The following is a 14,074-nucleotide window of genomic DNA, read 5'->3' on the forward strand; positions in this document are numbered from 1 at the left end:
GTTATGTAATTATACAGCAGGCTCTCACTCTATCGCGGGTCACTTATCGCGGCCTCGCTGTATCACGGGATTACAGAAAATATTATATTTAATTATTTATCGCAGATTTTTTGCTATATCGCGGGATTTTGAGGTACTGTATACGTATGTTGTTAAAGTGACGTAGGTTTAAGAGCGTAGAATAAATATAAGGTTCCTACGAAATGGGGCGGGGTAGGTTCTGGAACGTAATACCCACGATAAGTGAGGGAATGCTGTACATCTGAGATTAGTATGTTATTAACTCATAAATACAATTATAAACCATTTAAGAAGGAACTAACGAGTCCTCCTCTTGCTCACAAAGGTCAGACAGGGGAGGACGGAGCAGGTGAACAACAAGGAGAGACAACACCTCACGGGCACAGGCAGCCGTGGGCTGACTGCCGGGGCGGAGCTGGGGCCGACGGAGGAGGCTGTGGGGGGACAGAGGGTGATGAGGGGACAGGCCTGGGCGGGGAACACACTGTACGGCGTACGGGGATCTGACGTGGAACTGCGCACCTGAAACCTGCGTCATTTTCTTACCCAGCGCCACCCCAATCTTTCAATAAAAAGAAGAAACACAACAAATGGGAAAAGTGAGGACATTGCTCCCTCATCTGAGCAGCACAAAACCATTTTGTTGAGTGTCCTTTGCTTCACTAAGGACCTGTGGAAGCATCTGCTGAACTTGGCCGTGGAGAGTGTGCTGCATGGCGGAGCAATCAGACACTGAACGAGGAAGTGTCTCTATGAAAATAAAAAATACAAAGATTCACAGTTGTAAAGTCATTTCTGATTTACAGGCAGGACAGTCACAGAGACTGTAAATGCCGGGGAAACGCTTCATGGATGGTGGCCTGAGAACGGCATGAGGATCTGACCTCTGGCCTGGAGCGCCGTTCCCAGGGCAGCGGAGGGCAGGGCAGGGATGCTCCTAAATTCCTCCCAGACCCACCCTGCAGCCGCCCGGGGCCTGGGATCTGTAATCACAGGAGCTGATCTCCTTGAAGAGTCCCTCAAAGTGTCCCGATTCAGCTCAAAGTGCTTCAGTGACAGTAGGTTTATCTCTTAGTCATTCCAACTCAGAAGGTAGAAAAATAAAAGGGTTCATTTGGAGACTTGTAACCAAATATTGGAGAAAATGAGGATAATTCCGGTTCATCATAAACCAGCAAAATGCGCAAAAAAAGACACACAAGGGTGAGGATGATAATGGCCTCCCCTGAGCCAGTTGCCGCCTTGACGAGATGAAGTCCACGCAGGACCCAAAAGGCGGGGACACGCAGTGAACACTGAGCAACTGTGCTCCTCTTCCAAAGAACTTTCTCAGTTTCCCAATTTGTAAAACAGAAAAATACAAAATATGTGTGGGAATGCTTAATGGAGGGGCATAAAAAGGAAGAATATAAAAACTAGGGTCAGAAAGAATTGATGAACTTGGACGCCCAGGTCACAATTCGGCATTTCTGTCTGCCACTTGGGAACTGAGAAAGGGCTCTAACAGTTCCTTCAGACGAGCGGCTGAAACAGGAATCCAAAGATCACAGAGACGTGGAATTTCCGCTCCTCCCTTGGTTTATGCAAAGGCGCAGGGCATGGGGCGCATTTCTCCCTGAGGTCCTCCTGCCGGCTGGGCGTGGGCACCCGCACAGATCACCCCAGTGCTGACGGGGACTCAAAGGTTAAAAAGTTTTAGTTTCGGGTAACAGCTAATAAGCTCAGTAATCAATGTGTGTAAAAAGCTATTATTTCAGAAACTGGAGGTATGACTCACAGTGACTCCAGGTAACCATAAACAGTTCCACCCTGTGCCTCAGGAGGCCTGCAGGACATCAAGGTGACATCTGAGCCACGGTGCTCCAGGCTCTGACCACCTGCAACCAGGACACAAAGGCCACCGCCCAGGGCACAGAGGAAGGAATGCTGCAGCTTTGATCTGATTGACCTTTTCCCTGAATTCCAAATCCCTTACCTAGACTTTTCTTTTCCTTCTAAGAAGGGTCCATTTATGATGGAATTTAAGATGGTCTGTTAGGGTACCAAGCCCCTGTTTTCTCAGATCACCGACCGTGGGAATAAACCACCAAAAAAGGTTCAACCCCTGTCTCTGCTTATTGGGTCTGGTAGGTGACATGAACACTGGCTTTCCTGGGGTCAGTACATTGGAAAGACATGGGACAGGAGACACTTTGCAGAGCCAAGAAACCTGAAGGGATCCGGGATTCCGTTTTCCCAGAGGCCAGACCATACAGCGTCTCGGCAGCCGCTCACAGGAGTCTCCGTGTGACCCACGTAACGGGATCCCCGTGCGGCAGGGGCCCCAGGTCCTCGCTCACTCACTGGTCATGGCGGGTCTGGCTTCTCTGATGGACAGAAAGTAGGAGCAGCGTCACACAGTCTGACTGGTCCAAGTCCTCAGCGCTGGCTCATCGGTGACGGGGCTCCTGGAGGGGAGGACAGCAGCCCCCTACATTCTTACTTGGTCAGGGGAAGCAGAAATGCTGTAGAAAAAATAAACAAACGAGTAATTGCACCATAAAAATATTGTCTCAGACCCTTAACTAATTCCCACACCCGAGCCCCATTTCACTCCCAGGCGTTCCTGAATAAAGGCAGACCCAGGTCCACTCGGAGAACTGCAACATATGACCTGAGCTTTATACCAACAATCTTACTTTAGAAGTTCCCCCAACAGACTGATAGCCTTCTACCAGGGGAACTGAGCACTGGCCAAAAGAGTGACCAGCTAACTCTGAAACTACAGAACACTTTCCCTGAACTGACACTGTCTCTGTGAGACCCAAAATGTCACTGTGACAATATCCAGGGAGGGACTTTGAGGGCTGTGTGACCAACGGAGTTTGGAGTTTTAGCTCAGGTCCGTGTGGAAGCCTCCTGTCCTGGTCCCCGAGCTCTAGACACACGACTGAAACAGACGCCGCAGCTGGGAGACCCCACACGGGTCCCTGAGGACGGAGCGCAGCTGCGGTGGGAAAGTCTGACGGACGCCACGGGCACTGCCCACCAGTGGGACACCAGGGGACCAGAAGCCCCACCACACACCTGGGTGGATGCAGAGGCTTGTGGAGCATTAAGGACTTGGAAGGTGCAGGAGAACTGAATCTAACCACATCTTTTTTCTACTCTGGGTTGGCCTGTGGGGGAAGAAGAAGAAAAAGGTAGAAAATTGCAGTGAATTATTGCACAATTTACATACAAGTGACTGTGACGGTGCTGCTGCACCCGGGCGGTGTCACTGAGCAAATTCACACACGCCTGGTGCCCGCGCGCACCTCCTGCTCTGGCAGATGCCTTTACGCAAAGTTGTGTTTACTCAGCCTGCAAGGCCAGCCTGTCCCTCACTCTCCTGCCTCAGGGGCATATCCCCTCCACAGCCCCATTTGTCTGCAGAGGACGTGCCTGCCTTTTCCATCCAGGGCACATCCCACCGACCCTGTCCTGTTACAAGGATGACGTCACGCTGCCTGCACCTAGTGAGTGGGGACCGTCCTGCTCCAGACTCACTGATCGACTCTGAGCGTTAGAACGTCTGAAGAACTCTGACTAAAACTCAGGTCCTTCTCTGTCAGGGATACTCTTATGGGTGCAGCGGTGCTGAGCAGGACAGGTCACTGCTTCAAGGCGCAGGGGAACTGTGCCATAGGCCCCCCTGCAGCCGGGCGGAGGCGCAGGCCTAGTGGGCCCTGATGTGGGAACTGCCATAGTCCTCAGCGAGCCTGTGATGCAGGCCAAGTGATGGAGTGACCTGAAAAGGCGCTCCTTCTCAGTGGACCAAAGAAGACAAGGCTCTGTGACAGGCCCACGGTCTGTACACGCTGCTCTGTGACCTGGGCCATGTGCTGCTGCAGACGTGATGGGCCTCCATTCTCACGGGAATATAGAGATCCTGTCTGCAGCCTCAGGAAGACCTGCAGGTGAGGCCCAGGGTAGATGCTCAGGGTTTTCCACCAAGGGCTTCGCACCGCACAAAAATAACTGCTGTCCTTTGAGTGAAAACACTTGCCTTATTTGTGAGTCAAAAGTGGCAAACATACTTATCTCTGAAAATGCCATGATGTGAGTGGAGCAATCACAGGCCTTTACTCAGCCTCCAGTCAGAAAACAAGGATCTAAGAGCCCCCATCCTCTGTCCCTTGTGTCATGACCAGAGAGGGTGTGGAGGACGGACCACAGAGCTGCAGACCCTCCAACATGTCCTTACCGTCTGAGTCACAGAGAAACAGCAGTGATGACACAGATGCTGATGTAGCTGATACGGTTCACAGGGCTGTGGAGACCTGGGCGAGTATGTGTGTCAGCAGGGGTCTCATCTCCACAGGGTCCTGGCGGGTCAGGGCTTCCAGTCTCTAGCCGACATCCTTCTGGGCAACAGAAGTGGGCTCCATCTCCTCTGTAGCTCAAAGCAGCCCCAGCTAAAAAGAGCAAAAAAACAGAGGAAGGTATTGTCATTGCCCCTCAACATGGACTGTGATTTACCCAAACGGTCTCCCAGAAGAAATGCTGAACCACAGGCCGCCAGGTTACCGTGCAACCTGAGCTCTCCATTATGACCCGGGTGTGACGTCACCCATGGAGTCACAAGGAGGGCACGCAGAGGGAGGCCACAGCACCATTTAAAGTGGCCCATACAGGACTGAACCTGGGCAGACCCTGAAGGAAAGGAAGTTAGATGACTAGTGGGCTAAGTGCCTTTGGAACCCAGTGCTATACAATGTGTGCCTGCTGCAGCCTGTACCCACGGGAGCTCCCTGTGACCTGTGGACAGAGGACAGAATTCCTGGCCTGGTTCTAGGTGCTTTCACCTGATATGGAGGGAACCGCAGGAACCAGACAGCTGCAGCAGGACTGACATCTATGGACATCCGTGAAGGACAGTGGGTCAGGGAAACCCTCCCAAGGGCCATAATGTCGGGCAGTTTCCCTCACCCTTCACTTACCTTGGACGCTAAATGACCAGATGGGCAATGATATGCTGATCGTGTCTCTGGGCCACAGTTTGCAACGATGACCAGGGACCTGAAGGGAACATATTGAACAGATTCTGCCTGAAGTGCTTCAGTAACAGAGGAGTTTGGTTCTCAGAGATTCCAGCTCAGAAGACAGACAAGGGGAAGAGTGAGTGTGGAGTGATGGAACCACATCCTGGAGAAGACTAGAATAATTCAGGACGCGTCACAGACTGGCAACAAAACGCGCAGGAGAAAACACACACAGGTAAGAACAGTGATGGCCTCCCCGAGCCAGTTCCCACCTTGACCAGACCCAAGTCCTCACAGTGCCCTGGAGGTGGGGGACACAGAGCGACCCTGAGGGTGTGTGCCACACTTTCTGAGAACTTCTAGAGTTTTCCAATTCATAGAATCAGAAAAAATGGAGTACGTGTGGGAATGTGTGATGGTGGGAGATGTGGAAAGCACATAGATTCCCATCAGAACACATGTAAGCACGTGGGCCAGCCAAGCAGAGGTTCCGCATTTACACCTGCAGCCTGGCTACTAGGGGGTCCCTGACTGTGGTCAGCACGTGTAGCTGAAACATGACTCCAGAGACGGCCGCTGTGAGTGACATGAAAGTGCCCACTGTCCTTTGCTTTAACGCAGAGAGAGGGAATCAAATCATAGGGAGACTGAAATGCTGGGGTACACTTGTCACTTAAGTCCTACTCACCACTCTGGTAGCTTCTAGACGGTAGACCTTCCAGTGTACATTGAGAAATAATTTTGAAAGGGAACACAGGGCCTCTACGAAAATCTCAGTGTCTACTGTTCTCCGAGGCAAAAAATACAGGGACAACTGCTTCACTCAATTACAAAATCTAAATGGAATCAGAGCAGCTGCACCCCAGGCCGGCAGAGGCCACGGAGCCTGTACACCCCTCACTCCAGGCAGGACTGGCGGCCGGGACAGAGGCAAAGTGCAATCAGCATCGACTCAGCCTGCCTGGCTCTGACCTACCACGTGGGCTGATTAATCACAGCGATTCTAGGAGCAAAAACGGACAGCTAGCCCGCTCCGTGCTCACGTGCTCTGTATGAGCAGAAACGCTCTAAGTGAAATATGAACAATGGCGTCACGTGAATGATAAAAACTTGTAGTCATGCGCTTGACCAATTCCCAGACCTGAGCCAGGTTACGCACCCAGAATCCCCTGAATGAAGGGGAGAGCAGATCCAGTTAGGAAGGAACCCGACACACCAGCACTATTTATAGTGCTGATCTTACTTCTGGTCTTCTCAAGGAAACATTGCCTTTTCCAGGGGAACCAGTAGTTGCAAGAAAAGAAGCAATCACGTAATGCACGGGTTACATCACACGGGTTCAGCACTGCTACTGTCCCTGTGAGCACCTAAAGGTCTCTATGACCCTACATTCACAGTCAAGGTCTTCACTGTCAGCTGATCAATGGAATTGGCTCAGTTCTCTCGTCTATCCTGGCCAAGTCCTGCGGGCATCCCCTAGTTCTACATGCACGACTGAAACAGACGCCACAGCTGGGAGACCCCACACGGGTCCCTGAGGACCGCGCGCGGCTGTGGTGGGAAAGTCTGACAGATGCCACTGGAACTGCCCACACCTGGGACACCAGGGGACCAGAAGCCCCACCGCACACCTGGGTGGACACAGAGGTCTGTGGAGCATCAAGGATCAGAAAGGTGCAGAGGCGCTGATTCTAACCACATCTTTATTGTACTCGTTATTTGGCCTGTGGAAACAATAAAGATGAAACTCAGAGAGTGACAGTGGGTCACTGCAAAGGTCACCCGCTGGTGCCATGCGGGCTGCTTATGTCCCAGCGCTACTTCGTAGGCTATTCAAACTCACCCCCGCCCTGGCTCCCTGCACACCCCCTTACCTGCCAGATGTCTTTCCCTTCAGTGTGGCCCACAGTAAGTCACAATTCTTTGTCACTTGAAAGGCCAGCATGTTCCTTACTGTCACACCTCAGGGGCACGTACCTTCCGCGGCCCTGTTACAAGGATGACCTCACGCTGCCTGCACCTAGTGAGCGGGGACCGTCCTGCTCCAGACTCACTGATAGACCCTGAGTCTCACAACATCTGGAATAAGTGTGACAAGATATTCAGGAGGCTTCTCACTCAGTGAAACATCTATAGTGCAGTGGTGCTGAGCAGGACAGGTGACTGTCGCAGGTAAATAAAATCTGTGGAACCTGCGCTCCTACAGAACAAGGGGAAGAGGCACAGCGCCCAGTCGGCCCCTGGGTGTGGAGGCAGCAGAGTCCTCGGAGGGGCCGGTGACTCCAGCCCACGTGTGCAGTGGGTGAGAAGCTGCTCAGTCTGAGACGGGCCCAGACACTCAGAGGCTCTGTGACAGCTGCAGCCTGAGGCACACGCTACTCTGTGACCTGGGCCTTATGGGGCCACAGCTGAGATGGTCCTTCAAGTTTCACTGGTGGATAGAGATTCTGTTTGGGCCCTCAGGAAGACCTGAAGGCAAATCACAGGGCAGATGCTGGGATTTTTAGCCAAGGTCTTGACATCACACACAAATAAGTGCTATCCTTTCCAGTAAAAACGCTTGGCCTTAGTTTCTGAGTCACAACTGGCAAACATATCTCACCTCTGAAAATGCAGCAACATGAGTGGAGCAACCACTGGCCTTTGCTTGACCTTCAAAATAATTTCCACCCAGAAAACAAGGATCTAAGGGCTCCCATCCTCTGTCACTTGTGTCATGAAGAGGGAGCATGTGGAGGACGGACCACAGGGCTGCAGACCCCCCAACATGTCCTTACCGTCTGAGTCACAGAGAAACAGCAGAGGCTGCACCCAGACGCTTGCCAAGCTGATACTCACCGTTCACAGGGCTGTGGAGACCTAGGTGAGAATCTGTACCAGCAGGGGTCTCATCTCCACAGGGTCCTGGCCTCAAGGGACCTGCGGGGAGGCAGGGCACCCCGTCTCTGGCCGAGGTTCATCTGGGCATCACAGGTGGGTTCCATCCCCTCTGTAGTCCAAAGCAGTCCTAGATAAAAAGAGTGAAAATACAGGAGAAGGTACTGTAATTGCCCCTCAAATGGACTGGCGTGTAAGACAAATGCCGCATGATCTCACTTGTATGTGGAAGCTAAAGACCAGAACCTGACGGACAAAACTGAAGGAGATCAACACGTGGGACAGACAGACAGATATCAGAGGGGAAGAGGGTGAAAAGGCGAAGGATCGGTCTAAGAACACATATGCGTGACCCACAGACACAGACAGCAGTGTGGGGACGGCCTCAGGAAAGGGGGGGAGGGCTGAGCGGGGGTGGGCAAAGGGGAGGGAAAAGGACATAGTAATTGTACCAGCAGTAAAAACTAAAGATAAAACATGAAACAGAAACACTAGAGGCCACGCTCCACGGGGACCCTGGCAGTGTAGGTGACTGTGGGGACGCAGGGCTCCCAGACTGTGGCTGAGGTCACGGGTGCTTTATCCCCTCAGAAGCCCACAGCAGAGCCAGCTCCCGGGGGCAAACCATCAGGGAGAGGGGCTCTCATCTCCCCTCAAAATAAATGATTTGATCCAAAGGTTTTCCTTGGTTTCAAAGAAGAAACACTGAACCTGAGCCACCAGGTTACCAGGCAGCCTGAGCTGTCCTTTATGACCTGGGTGTGACGTCACCCACGGAGTCATAGAGGCCACACACAGGGAGACCAAAGCGTCCATTTAAAGTGGCCCATACAGGGTCCAACATGGCCGGACCCTGGAGGCACGAGTCTGTTATATAAACAGCGGCCCCACTGCCCTGGGTCCCTCCTGCTCTACAGAGGGTCCCTCTCTCAGCCGAGACCCGGGGACTCATGGGCGCTCCCCACGCACTGCGGGCAGCGGAAGGACGGCCGGGGCCTGGCTCACAGGTCACTTAGCCTGACGTCTACCAACAGCCAGGCATGGGCAGCTGCAGCGCAACAGGACAGCTGTGGACATTCTGCAGGACACGGGGTGAGGGAGACCATCACCAGGGGCAGATTGGGGCCAGCTCACCTCATCATTCACTGTGACCCGGTGACAAATGAGCAGACATACAAGTACCTGCTGATTCGTGCTTGTGGCCATATTTTGTGTGAAGAGTGAGGCACACGAAAGAAACATGATTGGGAAATTCCTCACAGAATTTGAGAATTTGAGAACAGGTTTGCGGACAGTTCTCCCTCCCTGGGCAAAAGTGTACAAGGATGTACGTGTGTCATGTGATGCGCATCAGTGTGGCCTCAAACGGAGGGTTTCACCACCAAGAGAAGGTGGCACAGTCTGTTGGTTCCGTCATCTGGGAAACAGGAAACTAAAAGCTACGAACAAAACAAACACAAGGAAAGAAAAGCTTCCAACGTACGGATGACAGAAAGGTGGTGACCAGACGGGAAGGTGCATGCGGGGAGGATGAAGAGGGTAAAATGGTCAAATACAAGACGAGGGAAGGAGACGAGACTCAGGGTGGGGGACAAATACCGGCGTAGGCTGGGCTGGTTTGTCAGGTCGCACACGTGACATTTACATGATGTTATTGAGCCCGTTTGCCTCCAAAACTTCATAATTACAAGACATTTAAAAAGAACCTTTGTCAGGCCTTGGCCAGGTGGCTGAGTGGGTTGGACACCATCCCACACATGAAAAGGCTGCAGGTCCCACTGCTGACCAGGGCACATGCCTGGGCTGAAGGTTTGATCCGCAGGTGAGGTGGGTACAGAGGGCAGGATTGATGTTCCTCTCTGACATCGATGTTCCTCTCCCTCGCTCTCCCTCTCTCTCTCTCTCTCTCTATCTCTCTCTCTCAAATCAATAAACATATCCTTGGGTCAAAATTAAAAACATTGTCTGACCCTCACTGTTGAAGAAGAGACATTCTTTCTTCTGTTTCTTCTGAATAATGTAAACATATTTTCACTGACTTACCTTTCATGCATGGAGGATCAGGTGGAGCACCGGGTGAGACTCGGTGGTAGAAGCTGTGCTGTGTGGTGTCAGCCGTCAGACATGCACGAGGAACGGTGTCTCTGAGAATAAAAGAAAACCAAACAATAAGTTAAAAACCGAGTTCTGCGTCCAGAGCCCAGCCCGTCACGACACCGTCTCAGCACCGGGCGCAGCGGCAGAGGCAGGAGCGAGGCCGCGGTGCCGCCCGTGGGCGTCCTGGTCTCAGCGTCAGCGTCTGCGGTGCCGGCACAGACGCGCTGGGACCCTGCTGGTGGCCCACGGCCGCCCACGGGGGTGCGCTCCCTGGAGTCGCTGCGGACGGTCTCCGTGATTACGTCCAAAGCTCCTGGCTCAGCTTGAAGGGCTTCAGGAAAGAGTCGTGTTAGTTCTCAGTGGACCCAAGCCGGATGTGAGAAAACTTGGGAAGGCTAATTGTAGAGTAGAAATCGATCCTGGAGAAAACGAGAATGATTCATGATTGGTCACAGAATGGATAAATGTGCCACAGGAGACACACAAGGGTAGGAACGGCAGTGACCTCTACTGAGGCTGTTGCCACCCAGACCAGACACAAGTCCCAGCAGGACCCGAAAGGTGAGGGACACAGCGTGACCATGAGGAAGGAGCTGCACTGGAAGAACTACGTGAGTTTTGACATATACACAAAAGAAAAATCTGCAATATGTCTGCTACTAATGAATGGTGGACAAGAATGGTAAAAAGAAACATAAATTTGGCTTAAATGAGATTTTATTAATTTTGGACCCACCTGGTAAAGATTCTGCGTTTATATCTGCACTTGGGTCATTACAAAAGGCTCTAAAATTTTACTGGGATGCTTGGCTAAAAAAGCACATCTAATGATCGTCCAATAAGTGTGACATGGAAATGCCAACCGTCTCTTGTTTCAATGTACAAGAAATAATTCAAAAGCCTAGGGAGACTGGAATACTGAAGAGGATTTGTCATTTAAATCCTACTCTGCACCCTGGAGTTTCCAAAGGGCATGCCTTTCACCAGTACATTGAGAAATAGAGGGGGTACCCCTAAACCCAGAATTATCATTGGAGGGCAGGCCCCTTGTAGGACAGGCTTCCCCCACCAGGTGAGTGTTCTAGGAGCCCATCTGTATCAGCGCACCAGCTGGCGTTGTTGTGAGAGGCTGCGTTTGGCTTCAGTGAGTTTTTTTTTTTGAAAGGAGGGTGGGGCATGGGCAGTCATGCCCATTTCATGATGGGTGATTTATGAGCACACCTGCCCACACCGCGCTGAGTGTTCAGCAGTTTTTGACCAAAAACAGAATGATCCCCATACCCCATCCTCCTAATGCACCCCATCTCACACTGAATGACTTTTTTTGTGTGTTGTTTCTCTGGATGAAAAAAAGTCATCAAAGGGAAACATTTTGCCTGTGGAAGAGGTGAAACAAAAAACAGCAGAAGCACTAAAAGGCATCAAAATCGACAAGTTCAAAAACTGTTTTGAGCAGTGGAAAAAAACATCTTGATAGGTGTATTGCATCAGATGAAGAGTACTTTGAAGTGAATGAAGTTTAAACATGCAAGGATAAATATGCAACTTTTTATAAATAAATTCTGGGTTTCTTGGGTCCCCCTTGTATACCAATAGCATTGTTATAAAAAGGGAGTCCTGCTCCTTGCGACATGAAGTGGATGGACTTGAAGGCATTGTCAGTGAAGTAAAGCAGAGAAAGACAAATTGTACTATCTCACTTACATGTGGAATTAAAAATCAAACACACAGATACAGAGAACAGGTTGGCAGTTACCAGGGGCGGGGGGGGGGCGCTGAAATGGGTGAAGGGGCAAAAGGAATAAACTTCCAGCCGTAAGCCCTGGGGCTGGAAAGTGCGGCATGGTGGCGACTGTGGACAAGACTGCATTTCATATCTGAAAGCTTGTCAAGAGAGTAAATCTGAAAAGTTCTCATCACAGGAAAAAGACCTGTAACGCTCTGGTGAGGGACATTAACTAAAGGTGTTATTTATAATCCTTTCACATAAAAACATAAATGCAATCATATGTTTACTCCTAACATGAATACAATGTCACATGTCCATTATATCTCAATTGAAAATAAAAAAGCAAGAAAAACAATTTTTCTCCAGTCCAGCAGTGAGGGGCACCGGGAAGAGCTTCCTTTCTAGCAAATACAGTTTGCAAGAGGTCTGGGACTCAGAATTATGAATGGAAAAATCTCTCCTCTCCGGGCTGCTGCAGACATTTGCCCGGAGCACGGGATCAGGAGCTGGACTCACCACCAGACCCCGAAAGGAGCGGGAATGGATGAGGCGAAGGTCTCGCGTGGGAGAGGTCTGGGCACCGTGCCTGAGTGTCCTTGGTGGCTCTGGTCCAGGTCCCAGCGTGGGGCCAGATCCCTGTCGGAGAGAAAGCCCAACACCAGCTCAAGGGGTCAGGGCGGATGTTCATCAGAAACGGACTATTGCCAGAAGGGGAGAGAGTCCAGCGAGAACTGAACTCAGCCTGGATTTGCTGCGAGGCGACTGAGCCTTTTAAGGGGAGAATGAGCCAACAGGGAGGGGCGCGAGTGGGGACCCCGTCCTCAGGGGCGTGAAAAGTGACAAGAGGCAAAGAGGGTGGCCCACGTGTAACCCGTCTGGGTCCGTTAAGCTGCCTGCAGTCAGGTCAGGCTCCCGCGTTCCCGCAGAGGGGCGGGCAGGCCCTGCCTGCCTTCAGGGAGCTGGCGGGCCCCGGGGTCGCCCCGGGGTGCAGCTTCCGCTGTTAGCCGCTGTTAGTGCCTGTCCCCGTCCTCACAGGCCAGCGTCCAAGCACGCATGTCCACGGGCAGGGTGACAGGCTCAGAAACGCGGGGGCGCGCTGGGAGGCCGGGAGGAAGAGGAAGAAAGGGAGCTGAACACCCCTCGTGTGCGGACAGGAGCGTGCCTCGGGATAAAACACTAAGCAACGAGCGGCCCTAGCTTTGCGAACGGCGCAGCCCGCCGGACGGCGGGTGCAGACAGCGCGGCAGGAAAGCCCGCCGCGTGGCCGCGGGGCAAACAAAGGGCCGCGGGCGCCCGCCAGGCCGCGTTTGAAAGGCCCGCGGGTCGCCGAACCGCAGCCCCGGGGCGCCCCCTGGCGGCCACGCCTGTCGCGGCCCCTCCGTTCGCAGCTGCGCACACGCCCTCCGGCCGCTTCCGGTTCGGGCTGCGCGGGGCCCGCGGGGCCCGGATGGCGCTGTGCGCGGGCCGCTCAGCGCTTTCTGGTCACGGTGTCCATTTCACCTGCACGCGAGACGTGCCTTGAGGGGCCGGAGGCTGCACGGGGTGGCGGGGGCTGTGGGTGAGAGGGATGGCGATGGGGCGCGCGCAGGAGCACTCAGGTCCCTGCCGCTCGCACACCTGGGAGCCGCTCTGCCCCTGCGCCCTCTCCTCCCCACACCCAGAGCCTCTCGGGGTAACGTCCACGGCCCCCTCCGTGCACAGGGACCCAGACGCCCCGAGTGCCTCTACACCACGTGCACCCGCCCGCCCTGCTCACCTGCGCAGCCCCGCCACGTCCGCCCCGCACGCTCCTGCCCCGTTTCCCCCAAGAGCATCGGCCTCCTCACAGGCCCTTCCCTGGGGCCAGGACACGCTTCTCTCCTCTCCCGTCCGCGGCCTTCCTCCCTCCTGCTCCCGGACGACACGTCCTCACGCAGGTCCTCCCGGGGGTCCCCTGTGCGCCTCACTCCACCTCCGATTCCTGCCTGCACCGAGCCCCAGGTGCAGCTCAGGGTCTGGAACCCACTGGACTGCAGCTCAGCGAGCAGGGGACATGGGTTCAGGTGCATCCTCGTGAGCCCCCTCGGTGCAGTGGGCACGGGGTGACAGAGACGACCCTCCTTCTACTTAAGTTCAAAGGCAATTACAGCGGCTTCTGCCGCTCACGTCTCTCGCCTCTAGTCTTGTTGCTTTTCCTAGAGGCCCTCGATGTGGGCAAATATGAACGGGGCTTGAACCTGAAGAAGCCCCTCAGGGGTCAGTACACAGGATGGGGGTCCTGCCTCCTGGCTGCGCCAGCCCCCGCTCATGAACCACCGCCAGGTGCACGTCCTCGCTCACATCCGAGGTAGCCTTCGTGTGATTCTGG

The sequence above is a fragment of the Furipterus horrens genome, unplaced genomic scaffold (genome assembly GCF_987537825.1).
Source record: "Furipterus horrens unplaced genomic scaffold, mFurHor1.1.pri manual_scaffold_16, whole genome shotgun sequence".
Taxonomy (NCBI): domain Eukaryota; kingdom Metazoa; phylum Chordata; class Mammalia; order Chiroptera; family Furipteridae; genus Furipterus; species Furipterus horrens.